This window comes from Amblyomma maculatum, chromosome 9 (assembly GCF_055883805.1).
Source record: "Amblyomma maculatum isolate TAMU_Amacu chromosome 9, ASM5588380v1, whole genome shotgun sequence".
Lineage (NCBI taxonomy): Eukaryota > Metazoa > Arthropoda > Arachnida > Ixodida > Ixodidae > Amblyomma > Amblyomma maculatum.
Genome location: NC_139352.1, coordinates 122,553,485 through 122,576,299, shown reverse-complemented (window position 1 = coordinate 122,576,299; position 22,815 = coordinate 122,553,485). Strand labels below are relative to the sequence as shown.

The window sequence follows — 22,815 nt, the reverse complement described above, 5'->3', positions numbered from 1 at the left end:
TAAGTCGAGAGCCAGAACAACTCAGCCGCTTACACTAACGCAGTGGAATTGCAGAGGTCTCAAGAACAGCAAGAAGCGGGATGAACTCCGCCTCTACCTTGAGACCTCTGAATTCCTCGTTGCCGTGGTTGCCCTTCAGGAACCCGGCGCAGGCGTCAAGCTCACAAACTACACTACATTTCAACACAACCCGCAGACATGTATACTTGTTAACAGGCAATATACTGCACAGGAAGTCACACTCCTCACAACACCACCGTTTGCGTACACGATGGTGTCGGTACTGCCCCTAAGGCGGTCTGACCCACCTGTACACATTCTAAACATTTATTGTCCCCCGAAACTTTAAAGAATGTTACGCTAAGCGAAATTTTCACGCAAGCTATGCAGGTAGCAGGCGTGCAGCCAGGGGGGGGGGGGGGGGGGGGGGGGGGGCTTATGGGGCTTCTGCCCCCCCCCCCCCCCCCGAAATGTTTTCGTGCTGTCATGCACCGCCGACCAAAACAACCACCGGCGCTCTCGAAAGCATTCTGGGTTTTGTCTACAATATATTTTTCCGGTTCGTTCGAAAATACATTTCGGCACGAACATTACGAAATGGGGGCTACATTTCGTAGCAACGCCCATGCAGACGGAGTCACGTAAAGCCAGGAACCATTTCCGAGCACTAAGTTTCAAGGGCGTTTAGATAGCGAGCGGGCTCGTCGCGTCAACTCGCGCCGGCCGCGGAGGTGGGGGTGGACGACGAAACAAGACAGGTTTCCATTCCCGCTCAGTGTTTCAAAGGCGGTATTTCCCTCGCCTTCGACTCCCCGCTTCCTCAAAATCCCTGTGTCTCTCTTTTGGGGCTTTCTTTTTTCTCCTGCCTTCTGCGAATCCTCACCGTGCTGTAGCAGCTCTTAGTGGTACTCCCTCGCCCTTCTCCCCGTACACTATGCTCTCTCCGTGGTTGCGCTTTTTGTTTGTGGTTGTTTTTTTTTTTCGTTTTTACGCTTCTTCCTACGCGCCGAAGAGAACGAGCTGAACATTGGCCCAGGAGCGTTTTGGTTTTTTTTATTGCACCTCGTTTTTTTCCTATACCGCTCTACGCCGCCCTACGCATCTTGCGGACGCCGGTGAGCGACCGCGACCAAAAGGCATCGAAGCGGCGCCGATGGCGGCGGAGTGACCGTCTGTCTCCTGATGAGGCGCCCAAGCCCCCTCCCCGCCACCCCCTTTTTCGGGATGGAGACGGAGACGAGCTGCCCTTTCAAACCTTAATCCCCCTTAAAACAGAAACTGACCTATGGTGCTGTCGCGACCGAAGCGTGGAGATCATAGCTTTGTTCTTGCCTAGATCGTCTGTCTTTCTGTGCTTAAACTTTACTATCTGTGATTGCGCAACATATTTATGTGCCTTGTTTGACGCATCATATGCAGTGACTTTGCTTAGTTGCATAGATATATTGGAGACTTGTACGTATATTTAAATGTCATGTTGCGAGGATTTGTGCATACATATAGTGAAGTTTGTTTCCAGTGGTAATTTTTTGCCCTTATCAAGTTGTATCATCTCATTTATAATATTCCATTATATCTTCGCATTTGTATGTACATATGTTTCGGAACTCTCCTACTTTTTCTGTGCGCTCTCTGTTGCGACTATAATTTCACTTAAATTACCCACAGTATACGACCGGTGACAGGTGTTCCTGTGCAATAAATGGAAAAAAGGACAGCGTCATTGGCCGTTGGACGTGTACAAAAATGTAAACAAGTGTCTTGAATGACAGATTCAATAAAGCATTTCCCGTCAAAGTGTTCATTTCTTGGCCTTTACGTTTTCATATCAGCGGTATGCACTGCTTTGCTGGTTTCGAACTGATATAATTCTAGATTTCGTTTAATATTCTCTGTACTTATTTAACAGACAGAATCAGGGAAGCATTGATATCAGTTATTTCTGCCACAATGTTTGTCACATACATATATGTTCTTTTATAATAAAGTTAATATTTTACATTTGTCTTGGCAGTGCGTACTGCGTGGCATTCAAGAATTCGTTTGCAGCACCTAATACACAATGGCTATTGGCTATTGGCTGGAATTAATCATGTTTGATCCATCGACAAATTCTATATGGAGGAGGACGCGCTGCAACGTGAGCCCCCCCCCCCCCCCCCCCCCCCCCCCGAACAAAATTTCTGGCTATGCCACTGGCAGGTAGCGGGAAAGGACCCACTTCTGATTGTCGGTGATTTTCAGGCTCTGGGGGTATCCCCGGGAGAACACACGTGGGAGGAAGCTTGCGGAACTTCTCTCTACACTCGCACTCACCCTCCACACCGACCCCACCAACTCAACACGTGTAGGAAATTCGATTCAACGCGACACTTGCCCGGACCTCACATTTACACGCAACATACGCCATGCCGACTGGCTGAACACAGAGGAAACTCTTGGTAGAGATCACTGTATAATCTACACAACCATCTACACGCGTCCACTGAAACGCCCGCAAACACAAGCTTGTGTCCCGGACTGGACAAAATTCCGCACCTCTCTGTCTATCAGACCCCCTTCAGTCGGGATATGACACCTGGTACAAATCACTCACGTCTGCACTGAAACAACAAGAAAGGCGGATACAGCTCACGGAAACACAAACGGACGTAGACAACCACCTCCTACATGTTTGGGATGCCCGCCGCAGCCTCACCAAAAGATGGAAAAAACAGAAAATAACAAACGCCTCAAAAAACGTATCCTCGAACTCACACATCAAGCCGCGGAATATGCTGCTCAGCTAGCCGACACTAACTGGGTAGACAGGTGCAACGCGGCTACGCGCCAGATGTCTGGTCGTAATACGTGGCGCCTATTCCGCGCGCTCATCGATCCAACACAAACACGCACGGAAACCCAACGCCACTTACATAAAGTCATGCATAACTTTACAGGAACGACAACACAGCTAGCGCACACGCTCAGGGACCGATACCTGTGCACCACCAAGGACCCCCGGGCGGTTGCCTACTCGTATGCAGGCAAAGAGAACACGGAGCTGGACACTCCGTTCCAGCTCCACGACCTCTGAGCGGCCTTAAGCAAGATGAAACGCGGCGCTGTACTCGGGCGCGACAAGGTTACGGTCAAGCTTTTGGCCAACCTTCCCGATGCAGCATATGTCGTTCTTCTCAAATACATCAATAGTATTTGGGACGGAGACACTCCTCTCCCTCTCGACTGGAAGTCGGCTCTCGTCACCTTTATCCCGAAAACCGGCAAACCTATTGATGTGGAGAACCTTCGCCCCCATCTCTCTCACGTCTTGTGTCGGCAAGCTGATGGAGACAATGGTGCGCGACAGACTCTCCGAATTTCTCGAAACAAAGCACATTTTCGCGGACACCATGTTCGGTTTCCGCCCTCAAAAATCAGCACAGGATACACTCCTTCAGCTCCACCACGACATCTTAGACCCTGTCGAATGTCCCCATAATGACAAGGTGGTCCTGGCCTTGGACCTTAAAGGCGCATTTGATAATGTGAAGCACGAAGTAATCCTCGATCACCTCAGTCACACCAACTGTGGTAACAAAACTTCGGTTACATAAAACAATCCCTTAGAGACCGCCAAGCCTATATATGCATACAAGATGCAGAACACGGGCCATACACCATCGGCTCGAGGGGAACACCTCAAGGCACTGTCTTGTCTCCCCTCCTCTTCAATTTAGCCATGCTTCATCTTCCCTCCAAATTGGCTTCTCTTCCCGGGATACATCACGCACATTACGCGGATGTTATCACAATCTGGGCCACGCAAGGTAACCTGGTCCAGATGGAGTCCTGCCTGCAGGCAGCAGCGACCGTAGTCGACGACTACGCGACCTACTGCGGACTCAAGTGCGCCCCAGCTAAATCTGAATTTGTGCACGTACGTCCCTCCCCTCGAGACACAACTCAGCTTCGCATCAGTCTCCCCTCGGGACCGATCCGGGAGGCCAAAGAGATCCGCGTCCTTGGCCTCTTCATACACCATCAACGCAGAGTTGACACCACTCTGGCCAAACTTCGCATGGTGGGAGACTAGGTGGGCCGTATGGTCCGCCGGGTCTCCAACAAGAGCGGGGCGGATTACGAAGCAAGGATGCACTGCGACTTTCCCATGCTTTTGTAACGAGCAGAATCCTCTACTCGACACCCTACTTGTACCTGCGTAAACACGATGATTATCAATTAAAGGCCATCCACCGGAAAGTCATCAAGCGAGCTCTCGACCTTCCGGTCAGCACGTCCAACTAGAGACTTCTGGCTCTGGGCGTGGTGAACACCTTCCGGGAGCTACGAGAAGCCCACTTACTAAGCCAATACACGCGTCTTACATCGACCACGTCCGGTCGCCGCCTCTTGGACCGACTACACATCAAACACGATAACCACATTGAGGAAAGGGTGAGAGTGCCAGAACTCTGGAGACGCGCCCTCCGGGTCCGACCCCTTCCCCGCAACATGTCCAAAGAAGACCATAACGGTCGTCGCCAGGCGCGCACGGAAGCGTTGGAGCGATACTATAGTCACCAGCAACACGTGTATTATGTGGATGTTGCCGGCCCTTACCATGGGGGGTGGTATACGACTGCAGTCGTACACAACACAAACACGGTTAACGGACTAACTTTCAAAGCCTACAGCACAACTCACGCGGAGGAGATTGCTATCGCTCTGGCTCTCAGTATTCCCAATTCGAAACACATCATCACCGACTCGCGAGGGACCTGTCGAAATTATAGGCTGGGATGCGCTCCTCCGCTTGCCCGGCGTATACTGCAATCTAGCTGCCGATATATAGACCCTAACTCCGCATAACCTCATTTGGGCACCCGGTCACCAGGGGCTCAAGGGAAACGAATAGGCCGATCAGGCCGCCCGCGCACTCTCTCCCCGGGCTATCTCCCTGTCCTTGGAAGCCTACTCCCAATCAGACAATCTGGCCCTTACATTCAAAGACATCACCGATTACTACAAGGAGGAGCACAGGCGCTACCCGGCCCCTTGTAAGGGACTGAATCGCGCTGACGAGAGCCTCATCAAAATTTTTACCAATACTATACTGTGCCCGGCGGTGCTTAAACATTTCAACCCATCCTTTGATGGTGCGTGCCGGTACTGTGGGGAGGTGGCTGATACCTTCCACATGGTCTGGGCGTGCCAGTCAAACCCATTCATTCCCTTCAACCCCAATCCAACTAGAGAGGACTGTGAGACCTCAAGGCTCAAAAGGCCTTGGTTCAACGGACGCGGGCGGCGTTGCTTGCCAATGGGGCCCCGGAATAGGTGCTCCACCTAGTATTGTGAGGGGAGGAAACCGATACGTCTCTAACCCAAACACCTCTCTGTAAACATTTAATTGTTATTTATAAATGTTTTAACCACCACCAACATTCTCACATCCAGCCGCCTACACAAGCCGCCGTCCTTCTCGCAGAGCGCTATCCACATATACGGCTTTCCTCCCAACCACTTTTTGCCCTCGCCGCGCCTCTCATCCACCTAGGTTTCAACTTTCCTCCTTACAGCTGTTTTTCTTACCTCCTCTTATAAGGCTTCCAAAGCACCGTCGAGCGGCGCTGCTGCTCCTGACAGGGAACACCATCTTTGACAGAAAAATAGAATCCTCCTGGGCTCCCGTGCAGGTTGTCTCCTTTCGCTCTCTCGCTTCCGAGCACGTCTCGCGCTGCTTTGTCGCGCTTTTCCTCGCACGTGCCCCCGCAGGCGCATCGCGACATGTCACCTGCTTTCCGTCTTGATTGGGCAACCTGCCGCTTATTTCCATGAAGGAAACTTTTTTATTCACATCTGCACTGTAGAGCAGACGACAGACGGCGATGAGTAAATATTGATTGTGAATGCGTTTCCCACTTTAGCGAAAATGTAGGTAGAGCACCTCGAGGTAAGTCAGCTATGTAGCTATATTGTCATATATAATATGCCTAAAAACTGTTAAAGTATTATCAGTACTGTGAAATAAAGTGGCCCGCTCGTTGGCCATCGTTTTGGCCTGTAGCATGCGATCTATATACGGTTTTGTTTTTATTATTACGACGTCACCAAAGCAAGTCTTGCAGTAGAAGAATAAGTATATAGTCCAAAGGGGGTGTTTCTTCAAAGGCAATAACGCTAGCAATCTCATAAACTCTACTGTAGTCATGGTGAAATTGCGCAAAAAACACGACACAAAAGTAAGAGGGACACGTAGCACGGGACGAGCTCCGTGCGCTGCACGCGACATAACCGGCTCGCTGGCTCGGAAGGCAGGTGAAATCCAAGCTGATACTACATGGAATGTCCTTTATTGAATGGGAAGGCTCATGGCCATGGATGGGGATAAAGGGGAGTAGACATAATCTTCATTGTTTGGGTCGTCACTCGAATCACATTGCTCTAACCAGGCCACTAAGCGAGCCATACTTGGCAAATATCATCTGTGTGTTAGCATCAGTTTCTAGAAGGGAACGGTAGTTCAGGCGGTAGGGTTCGATCTCGGGGCGTCCAGTAGAAAAAGCAGGGCAATCCCAAAGTAAATGAGATATGCCGCCGCAGGTTAGAGCCGTACAGTGGGGGCACGTAATCATTTTCTCCGTATACTGACGCCAGCGGGCCATAATACGTGGCGTGTAAGCCGCATGGGCGATGAGCTTATTCAAAAATACTTCTTGACTTCGGGTGAGGTGGGTTCTTCTCGTAAAAGGTGGGTCTGGTGTGGCCACCTGCATGCGATGCTGACTGAGGCTACGAAGACTGGTCCGAGTATAGTGCATAAGGGCAAGAGAAGGGGTGAGTTGCCCGCCCAAGGTCGAATAAGGATGAAGCAAGGGGGGTGGGGAAGTTTCAGCGTGAAGAGGGGTACCTTGAGGTAGATGGCAGGCATAAGCGCCTGAAAGGGAAGGGTTGTCATCGCATACCCAGGCCATCGATGCGAATTCGCTTGTAATCGATGCGTCGGTGTATATGTCAGTCGTATCAGGGATTCGCTCTTGTCGGTGATGGGCAGCTAGGAGCTCCCGGGGAATGACAAAATCGCGGTTTATAGGTCGGCAATGGACGCGTGTGACTATACTGGCACCTCCCAAGGGGGAAGTGATGCATATAGGGCTGGTGTTTTGTCGTTACGCTGTTCATCCCAGGCCAGCAGGCGACGCCCCTGGACAGTGTTCTCTAGACGTATTCGATGACGCGTCTGTGACTCGGTAACGATGGTAGTGAGCGGTGGAAGAGCGGCCAAACGCTCCAGTTCGGCTATAGGAGTGTGCTTAGGTAGACCGGTAATAGTGCGTAGTGTTGCGCGATGAAGGCGTTCGACCTTAGCGAAGTCAGTCTTCGACAGTTGGAGGACGGGTGTGCCATAGAGGATTTTTCCGACCGCCGCTGCTCTGGCCATTGCACGGCAGGCATGCTGCCGCGCACCGCCGTGCCGGTTGGACAGGCGACGAATAGTATGTAGCAGTGCTGGCCAAAGGCGTTGTAACTGATGAACCCATTTCTGGGGGCTGTTGAAGCTTGATATGGGCAGGCCAAGAATGCGGATTTGCCCATTTGAGGATGGGATGGTGTTGCCTCTGATGTGAAGATGGATCTGCATACTGGAGTTGGTTTTATGTTTTCCGTCGATACTAATCAATTCTGTTTTATGTGGTGCGAGTTCGAGGCCAATTTTGGTTAGTGTATCTTCAAGACAAAGAAGGGCCGCCTGAAGTTCAGTCTGCATAGAATATTTGTCTACATAATCTGCTGCCTCAGTCCAGACGGTAATATCATCGGCATCTAGCGCTTGTGCTGATTTCCAGATTATCGGCGACGCGTGTCATGGCCAAGTTGAACAATATGGGTCCGAGAATGGAGCCCTGAGGCACACCCCTATCCATGTAATAGCTTTTGGGCACCCATCCCGGAGCTTTGCCATGTAGCTGAATGGGTCTAGATATCAAAAAATTGCGGATCCAGATTTGGGCACGAGTACTAGGAAAGCTTTTGGCGAGTTCCTCCAGGATAACCTCATGGCGAACATTGTCAAAAGCTTTGTGTATATCGACAGCCAGGAGATAGTCAGGTAGCGTTTTACGATGAGCTCTATTCAGAACTCTTCGCAAAAGCCAAAGGCAGTCATGCGTTCCGAGGTTAGGGCGGAAGCCGGCTTGAGCTGGATGAAATCCAGGACTGACGTATTCAATGTAGTGACTAAACCGGGCATGCAGCACGCGCTCGATGTGTTTACAGAGATGTGAAGTGAGTGCAATTGGACGCAAATTACTAGGAAGTCGAGGGTTTTTGCCAGGTTTAGGGATAGGAAGAATATTTTTGGGGAGCCTTGTCAGGAGTGCCTTGCACCGGAACTGGGTCAATACGTATTCTTACTGATTCCTTTGAAGCTTACAAGGAAATCGCTACTCCGGGTTCACAAGATGCAACAGCTACGGCTATACAGCGCCTCCTTAAACGCCACCAACTCGCGACCAGAACTGTCGCTATTCACTGGACCCCAGGTCACTCGGACGAATCAGGAGGCAATGCGGCGGCACACGCCGCGGCTGCCTTGGCAGCTGGTACTACATTATATTTTATTTCGGTACTTATTAAATGGTTGTGCTTCATTTATGAAAATATTTGGTTTGCACTCACGAACCCTGTGACGCGAGTGGGGTGCTCCGTGCGAGTAGTGTCAGTCCAGCCATAGCTAGGATCGCTTTTGTACTGCACGTCCCACATATCTTCGTTATTATTATTAATAATAATAATTGGTTCACTTATCGGCCAATTTCTGAAAATCCGTAGAAGCGTCTCAGCAAGGCATGTTTTCAAACGCCGCTCCCATCCCCGAAAAAAAAAAAAGGCTTCGTTCCTAGATATTTTCTTAGTCATTTTAAAAATAGCTGTGGACACTAAGGTCACATGCACACATAGGTGTCGATCGCGGACATCGCATCTGTTGATTTGGTTGCTTTCAGAGCACTCACTAAGCAGGGAGAGAGCACTGAAAATCGGCAAAACAAGACACGCGGGGAGCGAAGAGCAGGATAATCTTCCATCCTATTCACTTTGTATGCATGGTGTTAAACCATTGTACCCTTTTGAAGCCTCTCCAAGCCGTTTTTGCACACTGTCAACATTTCTGAGTTTACGAAGAAAGGGGAAATTGGCTCTTTTCGTTTCCACAAAGAACGCGAGACTTCCATTATTAATTTAAACAGCGCGAACCAGAGGACACAGGACAAGATAAAAGGAAGCCACAGTACAAGCGCTGACTCACAATTATGCCTAAGCCTTTACTCCAAGGCCCAGATAAAAACAAATATGAAGAAAACGAAACAGCTACGTGAAACAACCCCTGGGTTCACCTGCTGCACAAAAAGTCACTCAAAAAAGACATCTTTTTGCTTGAAAGAGCAAGGAAAGTCTTGCTGACACACTTATTGTCCGTTGAAATAAAATATGATTCAACTATCTCTCTCGTCATCTTTTTTTTTGTGGCGATACAAACTCCTAGCCTGGTCGAACATAGGAGTACATTTCTTCTTCTTCTTCTTCTTCTTCTTCTTCTTCTTCTTCTTCTTCTTCTTCTTCTTCTTCATTGTTTCACATGAATGGCAATGTGAGACCAGAAATGTTAGGTCCTTGCCACTTTCCAAGTTGTTCCGGTGTTCCAGTAGCCTCTTGTTAATACAGCGTCCTGTTTGTCCTATATAACAGGCTTCACAAGAGAGTGGAAGACATGTACACAACACCAGTCTCGCATCAAACAAATGGGTCTTTTATGTTTCACCCCACATTCTTGCTTCTTCAATTCTCTTTCCCTTTGAATATCCAGGCAAATCCTCTTCATCTTGAGCGGGGCAGTCAATGCGACGTCAAAACCATACCTCTTGCCTACATTTTTGAGGCCATGTGCAATTATGTGCACATACGGTGCCACCGCAACCTTCCTCTTCTTCTCACCCATGCTGAGCAGGGATTTCTGTCTGAGCGTTCCTTTAAGGCTCTTCAGTACCCGGCAACTGGGCTCAATAATAATCGACTCCCGATAACCGGCCTTTGCAATTCTTGTCACTTCTTTCAAAACTCTTGCCCATGCCGTGGTAGCACCTTCAACGCATTTAACAAGCATGTGTTGATAATCCCATTCTTCACTAATTTGGAATGCCCCGAATTGTAGCTTAGCAAGGACTTCACCGATCTCGGTTGTATTCCCAAAAAACATGATCCTCACCGAACTGAATCAATAAATCTAAAAACTGTAACCGATCGTCAACTGATTCTTCAACATTAAATAAAAGCCCAGATCCACACTAAGTAAAAACATCAGTAATGTCCCTCATTCGTTGATTGAATTCTTCACGGTCTGTGAATACTAAAAAGTCATCACATCCTTCAGGTGTCTGTCTACGTACATTAAGATGATGTCACTCAAGGCGAAACGGAGTGGCGTCCGTGTCCTGTGCGATTGCACGTTAAAGAACCCAAGGTGGTCGAAATTTCCGGAGTCCTCCACTACGGCGTCTCTCCCACAAACCAAGCCAACTATTTTCTCCTGTCCGCACGAGGCAGCGGAGGTGGCTCAACTACAGAGCCAGTAGCAGGCCCGTGCATTTTCTTTTCCTTCTTCCTACAGCCACAACAAGTGTGCCTTTGGATGCATTATCGCTCCTGTCGCGTGGGGTTCCTTGGCGTGCGTTCAAGTGTGGGATTGCAGATGGCAGGAACACTCCTGCCGCGTGGCGTTCCTTGGCGCGCGTTCGAGTGTGGGATTGCAGATGGCAGGAGCGCTAGACAAAATGAGACTTCTCAAGCTTTCGTCTTTCACTACTTTATACCCTTGTTACACGAACACTTTCGATCCTCACTGAACTCGATCTGCATTCAACTCAATGCTGATCGAGGTTGTTATACGGCAACTTTCAAGTGCAATCGAGCTCGAGCCTTCTTTACTTCAAGCTGCTTCCTTAATCGCTCTTGAGATTTCAAGCCCTGGAGGAAGGAAAAAACTGAGCAGAGGCCCCATGTATCCCAGATGCATTGCGAAAAACGTGCCCGAATTCACGTGCTTTTTTTTTTAGCCTAGATATGGGGCAAATGGGGTCGCATGGCTCGCGGGCGGCCTGATTCCGTTCTCTCAACGGTAAGGTCCTCTAAGCAGCGTCAGCTGGCGACAGCGCACATATTGTAAAAATGAATAAAGTCGCATTTGAAGCCTGCCGTGCTCGTTGCCTCAGTGGCGCATTGGAATAACGCTACTTGCCTGAGCACTTCGCGAATAAACATATGTTCGAGTCCTGTATGCGCCACTTTTTTCTGATTTTTTAAAATTCCAAAACATTAAAATAAGCTACCTATGTCTTTCCTGGGAGGTCCTCTCCTTTAGGTTGCATCATGTGATGTTTTGTAATTCTTAATAGCCACAAAACTAGTCATGAACAGAGCCATAAGGTGACATTCTGACAATGGTAACAGTATTTAATTATTTTCACCGTAATCATTTCTTGCCTTTAGTGAGTGTAAGTTACCTTTAGGTTGCGTTCAGAGACACCTCTCGATTTTTTTTATTTGGTTCACAGTAAAGGAAAGGCGCAGTATCTGTCACGCTTACTCTGTGGACACCTGAACCGCGCCGTAAGGGTAGAGATGAGGGAGGGAGTGAAAGTGAAAAGAGAGAAGGGGGAGCCGTAGTGAAGGGCTACGGAGTAATTTCGACCACCTGGGGTTCTTTAACGTGCGCTGACATCGCACAGCACACGGACGCCACTTCATTCCGCCTCCATCGAAACGCAGCCGCCGTGGTCGGGTTCGAACCCGGGTGCTCCGGACAGTAGTCGGGCGTCTTACCACTGCACCACCCCGGCGGGGCTACACCTCTCGATAACAATCGTACTTTAACCCGCTGAGAGGTAACCAGTGAGGAGAAAAAACTGATTGATTTTTAGGAATGGAAAGGCGCGGTAACTGTCTCGCTTGTTTTTGTGGACACCTCAACCGTGCCATAAGGGAAGGGAGGAAGGTGGGAGTGAAAATGGAAAAAGAGAAAGAGGAGCCGTAGTGGAGGGCTACGGAGTAATTTCGACCACCTGGGGATCTTTAACGTGCCCTGACATCGCACAGCACACGGACGCCACTTCATTCCGCCTCCATCGAAACGCAGCCGCCGTGGTCGGGTTCGAGCCCGGGTACTCCGGACAGTAGTCGGGCGTCTTACCACTGCACCACCCCGGCGGGGCTACACCTCTCGATAACAATCGTACTTTAACCCGCTGAGAGGTAACCAGAGAGGAGAAAAAACTGATTGATTTATAGGAATGGAAAGGCGCGGTAACTGTCTCACTTGTTTTTTGTGGACACCTCAACCGTGCCATAAGAGAAGGGAGGAAGGTGGGAGTGAAAATGGAAAAAGAGAAAGAGGAGCCGTAGTGGAGGGCTACGGAGTAATTTCGACCACCTGGGGATCTTTAACGTGCGCTGACATCGCACAGCACACGGACAGTGAGGAGAAAGAAGTTGCGGGACCCTACCGTTGAATATCTTGGGTATCAGCGAGCTCAAGTGGACCGGAATGGGAGAATTTAACTCCGGCGACCATTATGTCTTTTATTGTGGGCACGAATCCAAGAGAAGGAATGGGGTCGCTCTCATAGTAAACAGAAGAATGGGCAAAGCAGTGCTAGGGTACAACCCCAAAAACGACCGAATGATTTCACTTCGGATCCAAGGTCACCCTTTCAACATAACAGTTATCCAAGTCTATGCACCGACCACTGCTGCTGAAGAAGCTGACGTTGAGAGATTTTATGCGGACCTACAATGCCTTTTAGACCGCACCCCATCATCAGACGTCGTTTTTCTCATAGGAGACAGGAATGCTAAGGTCGGGAGTGAAGAAATATCCGGAATTACACGCAAGTTCGGTCTTGGTGAGCCAAATGAAGCTGGGCAGAGGCTAGTAGAGTTCTGTCAAGAAAACAACCTGACCATAGCGAATACTCATTTTCAACAGCACAAGAGGCGCCTGTACACATGGATTTCACCGGACGGTCTGTACAGGAATCAGATCGATTATATTATTTGCCGGCAGAGATGGAGAAGCGCTATACAAGCAGTAAAAACAAGGCCTGGGGCCGATTGTGGCACCGATCATCAGCTTCTTGTTGCCAAAATTAAGCTTGGATTGAGGAAAACGCAGAAAACTAGAAGGCCTTTCAGGTATGATCTGGATCAGATTCCATTAGAATATGCTGTGGAAGTGAGGAATCGATTTCAAGAATTAGATCTAGAAGACAAAGAGCCCGAAGAGATGTGGACTGATGTTCGTGATACAATACAAGAAGTTGCTACCAAGGTAGTTCCAAAGCAAAAGAAATGCAAAAAAGCAAACTGGTTATCTGAAGAGGCTTTGCAAATAGCTGAGGAAAGGAGGATGGCAAAAGGTATGGGGGAAAGAGAAAGATACAATGTTCTCAATGCGGATTTTCAGAAAATAGCAAGGAGAGATAGGAATGCCTTCCTGAACATACAGTGTCAAGCCGTTGAGGACAACAGCCAATTAAGGAACACAAGAGCTCTGTATAAGACAATCAAAGATATGAAAGGAAGCTTCTGTGCTAAGCTGGGCGTGATAAAGGACAAAAGAGGCAAGGACCTCACTGAAGCCTCAGAGGTAAAGAAGAGGTGGCAGGAATACACAGAAGAACTGTACAAGAAGGACCCGGATGTGCAAACCCAACATAGGACGGTTGTGATTACTGATCTCGAGCGGGGAATCCTGAAGAGTGAAGTTGAATGGGCCTTAGCCAGCCTTGCTAAGAACAAAGCTAGCGGAATTGATGGTATTCCAGCTGAGTTGCTTCAAAACCTCAACCACGACGCTGTTAACACACTGCATACATTATGTCAAAAGATTTGGACAACCCTGCAGTGGCCACAGGATTGGAGGAGGTCAGTTTACATCCCCATTCCAAAGAAAGGCAGTGCCAAAGATTGTTCCAACTACCGCACGATCGCGCTTATTTCGCATGCTAGCAAGGTGATGTTAAAAATCCTGCAATGTAGGCTGCAGCAGTATGTGGATCGGGAGCTTCCGGACGTGCAAGCTGGGTTTCGCAAGGGCAGAGGAACTAGAGACCAAATTGCCAACCTTCGCTGGATCATGGAAAAAGCAAGAGAGTTCCAGAAATCCATTTACTTCTGCTTTATTGATTATGCGAAAGCGTTTGACTGCGTAGATCACAGCAGATTGTGGCAAGCTCTCCAAGAGATGGGAGTTCCAATTCACCTCATCTGTCTCCTCAGGAACCTTTATGAAGGGCAAGAGGCCACAGTCAGAACTGGGCATGGTTTTACTGATCGGTTTCCGATTGAGAAAGGGGTGATGCAAGGCTGCATACTGTCGCCCTGCCTATTTAACCTATATGCAGAGTGCATCATGAGGAAGGCCGGTCTGGACGAGTCTTCAGCTGGAGTGAAGATTGCTGGAAAACGTATCAACAACCTTAGATATGCGGATGATACCACTTTAATGGCAGAAAGTGAAGTGGAACTCAAGAGACTTCTGATGCGCGTACAAGAAGAGAGTGAGAAGTTTGGGCTTAAACTGAACATTAAAAAGACGAAGATCATGGCGTCTTGCCCTATCAAGTCCTGGAGCATCAATGGACAAGAAGTGGAAGCTGTGACAGATTTTCTGTTCTTGGGTGCCAAGATTACCTCGGAAGGAGACTGCAGCCATGAAATTAGGAGACGCCTGCTTCTGGGAAAGAGAGCAATGGTTAGCCTTGACCGCCTAGTAAAGAGCAGAGACATTAGTCTGCCAACCAAGATCCGTATAACCCGTGCTATGGTCTTTCCAGTTGTGTTGTATGGATGCGAGAGTTGGACTGTGAAAAAGGCTGACCGCCGAAGAATTGACGCGTTTGAATTGTGGTGCCGGCGAAGACTCTTAAGAGTTCCTTGGACTGCCAGAAGATCAAATCAGTCGATATTGTCGACCATAAACCCTGACTACTCATTGGAGGGTCAAATTCTAAAGTTAAAGCTCAGCTACTTTGGTCATCTGATGAGAAGAGAGGAGTCGCTGGAGAAAGATTTGATGTTGGGAAAGGTTGAGGGTCGCCGGAGAAGGGTAGGCAGCGAACGCGATGGTTAGATGGCATTCTCGAGGCATTGCAGATGAAGCTATGTGATGTTAAGAAGATAGGGAGAGACCGGAAAGCGTGGCGTGACATGGTCCATAGGGTCACGAAGAGTCGGACGCGACTGAACGCCTGAACTGAACTGACCGTTGAATAGACGGAATTACGCCTCGCGGCGTCGGCGTCGAATGGCGTCACTGGAACTCAGACGGGGAAGGGCACAGAGGTGTACGAGGGGAAAAGCTGCCCCATGTGTCGGTGGCACCACAGCATTTACGGTCTGTCATCGCGAAAAGTGACGTCAAGGCCTCTCCTCCCTCCATGCTCTCCTCAGTTTTTTTTTCCTTCCTCCATGTTTCAAGCACACTCGAAAGCGGTCGCCGACACCCTCGTCATCGGCGAGCTCTAAAATTAAAAACTAATGAATGCAATAGAACCGCAAATAATAACATTAAATGTATTAAAAGACATGATAGAACATCTTTAAAACATTGTTAGAACATTCGTAGAGCATTAAGCTTGTTTATATTGAGCTCATGTTATAATCTCGACACCACGGTTCACCGCTTGTAAAGATGACGTCCTCTTCGACTGCGTTAAACCAAAGGAAATACAGCGCTAAGTTTTAGACGAACCACACAGAAAGACGGACGGGACAGGCGCTAACTCCAACTAAGTTTATTGAAAGATTCATGTGCACATATATAACCCGAAGACTTAGCGCTGTATTTCCTTTGGTTTAACGCAATGTCACACCAACTAGCCCAGCAAGAGATACTCTTCGACTGCGTCGGTATATTCTAGGCGCGGAAAGTGTGGAGCGAAAAACTGCAGCACTCATCAACAAGGTGGTTTTGGGCTCCAAAAGCGAAATGCTGCTGTGTACGCTGAAATCGCGCAATCATTACCCCAATCTCGCGTTTCTTTTTGAGACTCATTGCGACTGACAGCAGACGACAGGCCACCGTGCTTTAGCTGTCGGCAGAACATTTGGCGTCACTTAGCACACACGAAGGAAATTTATCAGTGCTCATTGCAAACACCCGGGTAGCACCGGATGTTTCAATCCTTCTTGAAAGCCTCAATGTAGATCGAGTTCAATGAGGATCGGAAGTGTTCGTGTGACTAAAGTTGCTAGTCCCTCGTAATTTTTTCAGTTTCGTTTTCGGTTTCAGTTCTTTGTTCCTGGGGTAAGCTTCTGTTCGTCATATATATATATATATATATGTGTGTGTGTGTGTGTGTGTGTGTGTGTGTGTGTGTGTGTGTGTGTGTGTGTGTGTGTGTGTGTGTGTGTGTGTGTGTGTGTGTGTGTGTGTGTGTGTGTGTGTGTGTGTGTGTGTGTGTGTGTGTGTGTGTGTGTGTGTGAATAAACGGGTTGTGTTCATTCGGGACAGCTGGAGTCTGCTTCCACCTTCTAAAACACCACATTGGCGAAGAGGATGCTGCGAACCTACCCCCAACCACACCGCACCATCCGGAACCACCACAATGAACTTCACCGGGCTTGCTCCGCTGCCGTTTATCCTTCCGACGCCCGGCCGTCCGTCATTGCCATGGGAGCCGCCGCATTCAGGCCAGAGCAACGCAAGGCTATTCTTTTTCATTGTTTGGGGGTGGAGGGCCAGCGTGCAGGGACCAGCGCTGCAGCAGCACCAAGTGTCGCAGCCCTCGCGATGACAAGTCTGCCGTGGCCACTTCTGACGAATACAACTCTGCACTCGCCGCATTGCGGCAGCAGTTTTCGACGTCGTGCAACGTTATCGTCGAGCGCCATCGTTTCCACCACCTCAGCCGAAACACAGGCGAGTCTGTTCATGAATTTGTTGCCGCTCTACGGGAGCTAGCGTCCATTGTTCGTTAGCTTCTCAAGATGATGCTCTGCGGGACCAGTTCGTTGCCGGCGTAGCTTCAAATTGCGTACGTGAGTGGTTACTGCGCGAGGGTTCCACAATGTCATTCGAGGATTCAGTTCGAATTGCACTTCAGTTTGAGCAAGCGGCGGAAGAACTAAAAAATCTTTCTGCTTCAGCCGAGGCAATTCCATTGCGGCAGCGTCGTAAACTATCGTCGCACCTTTCGCAAAAAAAAAAAAAGGAAATGCACAGCCAGCAGCCCCCTTTAAGCAGAAGTTAATGAGGGGCGCGGGACGTTTGGGCGCGGGCGGCTCACGTGCGCCGCAGCGGAACCGCCCCGCTGAGCGGAACCGAGGACGGAGTAGCGGCTCCGGTTCACCACATTGTTTCCGGTGCTGCTCACAAATCCACCTTTCTCTATGAATCCACTTCGCATCAGCGCAGCAGTTCAAGACTTGTTCATTTTGCGGTCTCAGGGGTCACTTTCAAAACGTATGCAACCGCAAACGAAATCAAATGTAAGACCTTGTCAGTGAAGTTGAATTTCATGAAGATGTTTTGTCGTCTAGCAGTGCTGAGCAAGCTTTGACTTTGCAACCTTCCGCGCGTAGAGGAATTCATATTCAAGTGCAAGTTGCGAATATCGCATTGACATTTCTTGTCAATTCAGGGTCGTCTGTTTCACTCTTGTCGGAACAAGAATTCAGTCGATATTTTCAGAGCGTTCCGCTCCTGCCTGCTCCGCATGTCACTCTGTTTGACTACTCGCAACGGGATTTCCGTGCTAGCTAGGTTGTTTCCAGGCAGACGTTCGGTTTAAAGGCCGCACATCTTCACTACGTTTTGTGTTGTTCATCGCGGAACTTGTCTGATCGGTATTGATGGCATTCAAGGTTTGGATCTTCGCATTGAGGGTTCTGCTCTTAAATGCTGGTACACGTCCATTGCTCCGCTGCCGACTGTCAATGACTCGCTTTCCTGTTCTATTTCCACACCGTCAAGCGAGCAGCCCCATGCCCCGCAACAAAGATCTTCCGCCAGCCTTAGCACATGAGTTCAGTTCGCTTTTCAGTCCCGAGTTAGGTCTTAATTGATAAGGAGGAGGAAGACAAAACATCTTTATTTATTTAGTCAGCGGCGGGGGGGGGGGGGGGGGGGGGGTGACCCTCCGTCCAGGGTCCCGTTGGCCGTGGCTGCAGTAACAGCGCAGCGAGCCAGCCATTGCTGGCGTTCCGGGCTGGAGTCCTGCAGGGCGGCCTCCCAATCTTCTATGCAGGAGTGGGGAAAAGGGCTTAGAGAAGGGGTAACTTGGCACGCCCAAACCATGTGGTAGAGCGTTGCCCGCTCACCGCAATGTGGGCAGTAAGGGGGTTCATCCATCGCATCAAGACTCGGTAAGGCGTGCAGCCTGTAGCTTCCGTCTGCCATATTCTCTCCGGTCACCAGTATCAAAGGAGCTCCGGAGGTTGCTGAGCTTTGACATCATCGAGCGCATTGATGCGCTTCTGAATGGGTGTCCCCCATTGTTGTTGTTGACAAGAAAGATAGTAACATCAGGATATGTGTAGAGTGTAGACCTTCGAGAGCCGAACAAAGCTATCGTTCCAGACAGTTTTCCATTGTCCCATAAAGAGGAGCTGCTTCATGCTTTGGTAGGCGCTGCACACTTCACAAACCTCGACTTGGCTTCCGCTTACCATCAGGTTCTTTTGCACCCTGAAAGCAGGGATCTGACAGCTTTCATTACTCATGACGGTCTTTACCGCTTTAAAAGAGTTTGCTTCGGGTTGGCTTCTGCTCCAGCGGCATTTCAGAAAATGATGGCGACAATCCTCGACCGCTGCACTGGCATGTTGTTCTATCGATGATGTGATCATTTTTGGCAAGACCGCAGTAGAGCACCTTTCAAACTTGAAGACAGAGCTGCAAAAGATCAAAAACTGAACAAATGCCTCTTTGGCGTTCTAGAACTTGTGTTTCTAGGACATAAGGTCACTGCACGTGGTATCTCGCCACTTCCAAAGTATATTCCATAGTTGACACATCAGTGCGCCAACTGATGTTGCCGCCCTCCGTTCGTTATCCTGGGTCTCGTAGAACACTACTCCAAGTTTTGTCCACACTTGGCACAAGTGGTCGAGTCTATGAGAATCTTGCTTCGCAAAAATGAGCCGTTCATCTAGTCAGCTGAAGCAGACAGCAGTTTCAGGAGGGTTAAGGAAATGCTATCCTTGAGTACAGTCCTCCAGTCCTCCACTTCCAGTAACTGCGTCGACCGACGCGTCCGACTGTGGACTGGGAGCAGTTCTGCAGCAGCAAAGTGGCCACGACTGCAGCACACCGGGAGACCGGGGCTGCAACGTGGATGGTTGCAGCACACCTGGAGACCGAGGATTCGGCGTGGCACGAGGCAGCACGCCAGAAGACCGAGGCTCTGAAACCCTGGAAAGTTTGGAGACATTCCACGTACGGCAGTCTCCAAGTCTGAAAGAAGCTGGTCCCGTCCTCTCGATCACTTTTGTGATGTTCCGTCCTCCCTCACGGCTCAGATCATCAGCACTGCGCACGAGACATATCCGGTTATCACGCGCATGAAGGCGCGACTGCGTAAGCGGTTCCGGTGGCCACGAATGGATACCCAAGTGGCAATAAAAAACTGCCACATCTGCCTGAAGGCAAATAAGTCCGCCAACACATCAACAGCATCATTGCAACCTGTTGAATGGCCTGGCCGACCGTGGCAGAAGCTTGGCCTAGACATTGTTGGTCCTTTAGCGCATGCAGCTTACAACAGCAGATTTGCTATAACTCTTGTCAACTATCATTTTAAATGGCCAGAGGTACATTTTTGCAGTGAAGTGTCCACAAGCACCGTGAAAGACTTTTTAATGAGTGTTTTTGCCCGTGAAGGCTATCCAGAAGAGATCGTGTGACAATGGACCTCAGTTCACTTCGCACAAACTCATCACCTTCCTGCAAAGCAGAGGCATCCGTCTTTCACATTCGTCGGTGTACTATCCCCAAGCGAATGAGCGAATAGAGTGGTTCAATCGCACATTGAAAAACATTCTTCAAGTCTCACTCCTCGAAAGACGACCACTCCGGCAAGCCGTCACCGAGTACTTTGCCATTTATCGATGTACTCCGCACGCAACTATAGGGGTAGCCCCGGCAGTGTGATATTGCAGAATGGCCATGCATTCCCATGCAAGCAGTGTGGCATGGTAAAATGCCCCGAACCAGGCTGGATGTTGTAGAAGACCCATTTGCGGAAGACCCAGACAAGAAGTTGGTGCTACTCCTTCGAAGGGTCCGGCATCAACAACAGAACAGCACACTACACGGACAAAAGGAGAGGAAACCGCCGGTTCGTTTCAAGGGAGACTGCGCCTTTTCTTCACCACCACAGGGGTCTCTCAGGAGTTCCACACCATCGATCAAAAATGCGAAAGAAAAACACGCCCATATATAGGCCACCATCAGTTCGAGGGTGATTGTTTCTTTCGAGCGCCCACAGCTACAAAAGAAAGAAGGATGCGAAAGCTGCTGAGCAGAACAAAGAAGCCGGAGGGTGGGGAAGAGGGGTAGAATGCCCCGAACCAGGCTGGATGTTGTGGGTTTTTCAGCACCAGCATTTATGAAAGACCCAGCAAGGAGTTGGCGCGACTCCGTCGAAGGGTCCGGCGTCAACAGCAAACACTACACGGACAAAAGGAGAGCTGCCAAGAAGACTAAGATAGCCGTAGGCGATTTTGTCCGCGTCAGGAAACCGCCGGTTCGTTTCAAGGGAGACTGCGCCTTTTCCTGACTAACAAAAGTTATCGAGTGGAGGGGACCAGCTTCTTTCAGACTTGGAGACGGCCATCGTGGAATGCCCCCACGCTTTCTAGGGTTTCAGAGCCTCGGTCTCCTGGCGTGCTGCCTCCTGCCACGCCGCAGCCCCGGTCTCCTGGTCTGCTACACCTGCCACACACAGCCTCGGTCTCCTGGCATACTGCAGCAGCAGTTTACGAGTCTGTCGACAGCGTCGGTGCAGCGTTCAAACCGCCCGACCTATAGTGAATTAGAAGTAAAACTTGTAGCTGGGCTAGTTGGTTCATGATCGTACAGGAGAAAAGTAAGCGCGCAAATGAGACGAACACAAGGAAGGAGACAGGACAACGCGCTTTGTACTGTCTCCTCCCTTGTGTCCGTCTCCTTCGCGATCGGCCTGGCTCCAAGACTATCAGATCCATTAGTTGAGCCTAAAGTGTACATAGCCTGTAAATATGCGTAAAAAAAGTAGTGTGCATGTTTTCAGGTTTCCGTACTAATACTTACTAACCAGCAATCACTAAAAATAATTAGGAAGTATATTGTATTCAGTTTTGTTTTCGGTTTGAATTCTTTATTCCCCGGTGTCGCACCTGTTCGTTATATATGTGTGAATAAACGGGTTTTGTTCATTCGGGACAGCTGGAGTCTGCTTCCACCTTCGAAAACACCACAATGGTTCCGCTAATGCTCTCGCATTGAAAGGAAGTGGGCATGAGTACAAACGTGGGGGGTGATCTGGCAGGTGGTGCTTTGCAGTGACTCCGGTGGAGTAGGATTTTTCTGTATAAACCGAAAAAAAAAAACGATAAAAGTACGCCGAATGCATTTTTAAAGGTTTGGTTTAAACCGAGAAATGTATCTTGACATAAACACCGCGAACTCTCGGTGACGGGAGAAAAGTACAACAAAGTGCTCAAGCCAGGGGCATGAGACAGTGGGATCCTTGGTTGTACAGTGGTTGAGCGTTTGAGGCGTTGTTCACGGCCTCACGAATGGAAAATAATGGCAGCCACGCTTCCCGAGCCTCGTAAACATGTCAAACGTCTGAGGAGGGCCGTGACGGCCGCGCCAAGGGCGACACCTCGAGGGGCGAAGGGCAGACCAGATCATTTGCAGCGCAAACGCAGGAAATTGCGAAGACCAAAGACCGCCAGTTTCTTGTCACGTGATACCACTCCTACACAAGCCGAGAGAAGCGCGGAGTCTCCGCGAAAATGGTAACAGCTTTCGGCGAAGGAACGGGGCGAATTAACAAACAGCAGCTAACAGCCATGCGCTCGCGCCGAAAGGCGAGTCGGGAAAGAGCCGCAACAATTTGTCACCGTGCGACCCGCTATTCAAAGTTTTAGTTAGTGTTGGGCAGATAACTTTACCCTTCCCTTCTCCTTTGGACGAGTTTATCTTATTTTGTGCGCTTATTTTTTTTAGTTTAATTTGCTCTTTTCAGTTTTTCCCCGAGTGGAAAAGAAATTACCGGTCAGAAACGCCTGTCATGTGCACTTCGCCGTTCATTTCGTTCAGCCGCGCGGAAACAGCAATCTCTCGGCGACTCCTCCTCGCCCGTGTGAATGTGCGAGTATGGCTTTGCCAGGCCGCTGGCGTTGTGAACTTCCCACCCATCCCTGCCGGTGTCCCTCACGTGAATACCAGGGCCTAGCCGCTGTAACAAAGCGGCACACGGCCCTGTTCTCGTTTTCGCGGTGCTTCCATCTTCTCTCGGAGTTCGTTCCATGCGCATCAGTGAGCAGTCACAATGATGGGGAGAATTCTAGACTTTGAAGTTTGTACTACACAGAGGTCACAGCGATGCAGAGGTCTGCAAGTATACTGTCGCGTGTAAGTCATGACCGACCCAGGGCAGCAGTGCGCCCTGCAGAGCACGCCCGAAGGTCACGTCAAACTGAGAGGCTCACGCCGAACTCGGTTAAGTTCTACATTATTTGAAATATATTATGGAGCGGAAAGAAAGCTGTTAAATTCCTTACTCAATT

General features: G+C 49.5%; 1 pseudogene; it reads left to right on the top strand.

Moving 5' to 3' along the window:
* The first annotated feature begins 16,643 nt into the window (after positions 1–16,643).
* Positions 16,644–19,941, top strand: LOC146180298 (uncharacterized; annotated as a pseudogene).
* Positions 19,942–22,815: the final 2,874 nt, after the last annotated feature.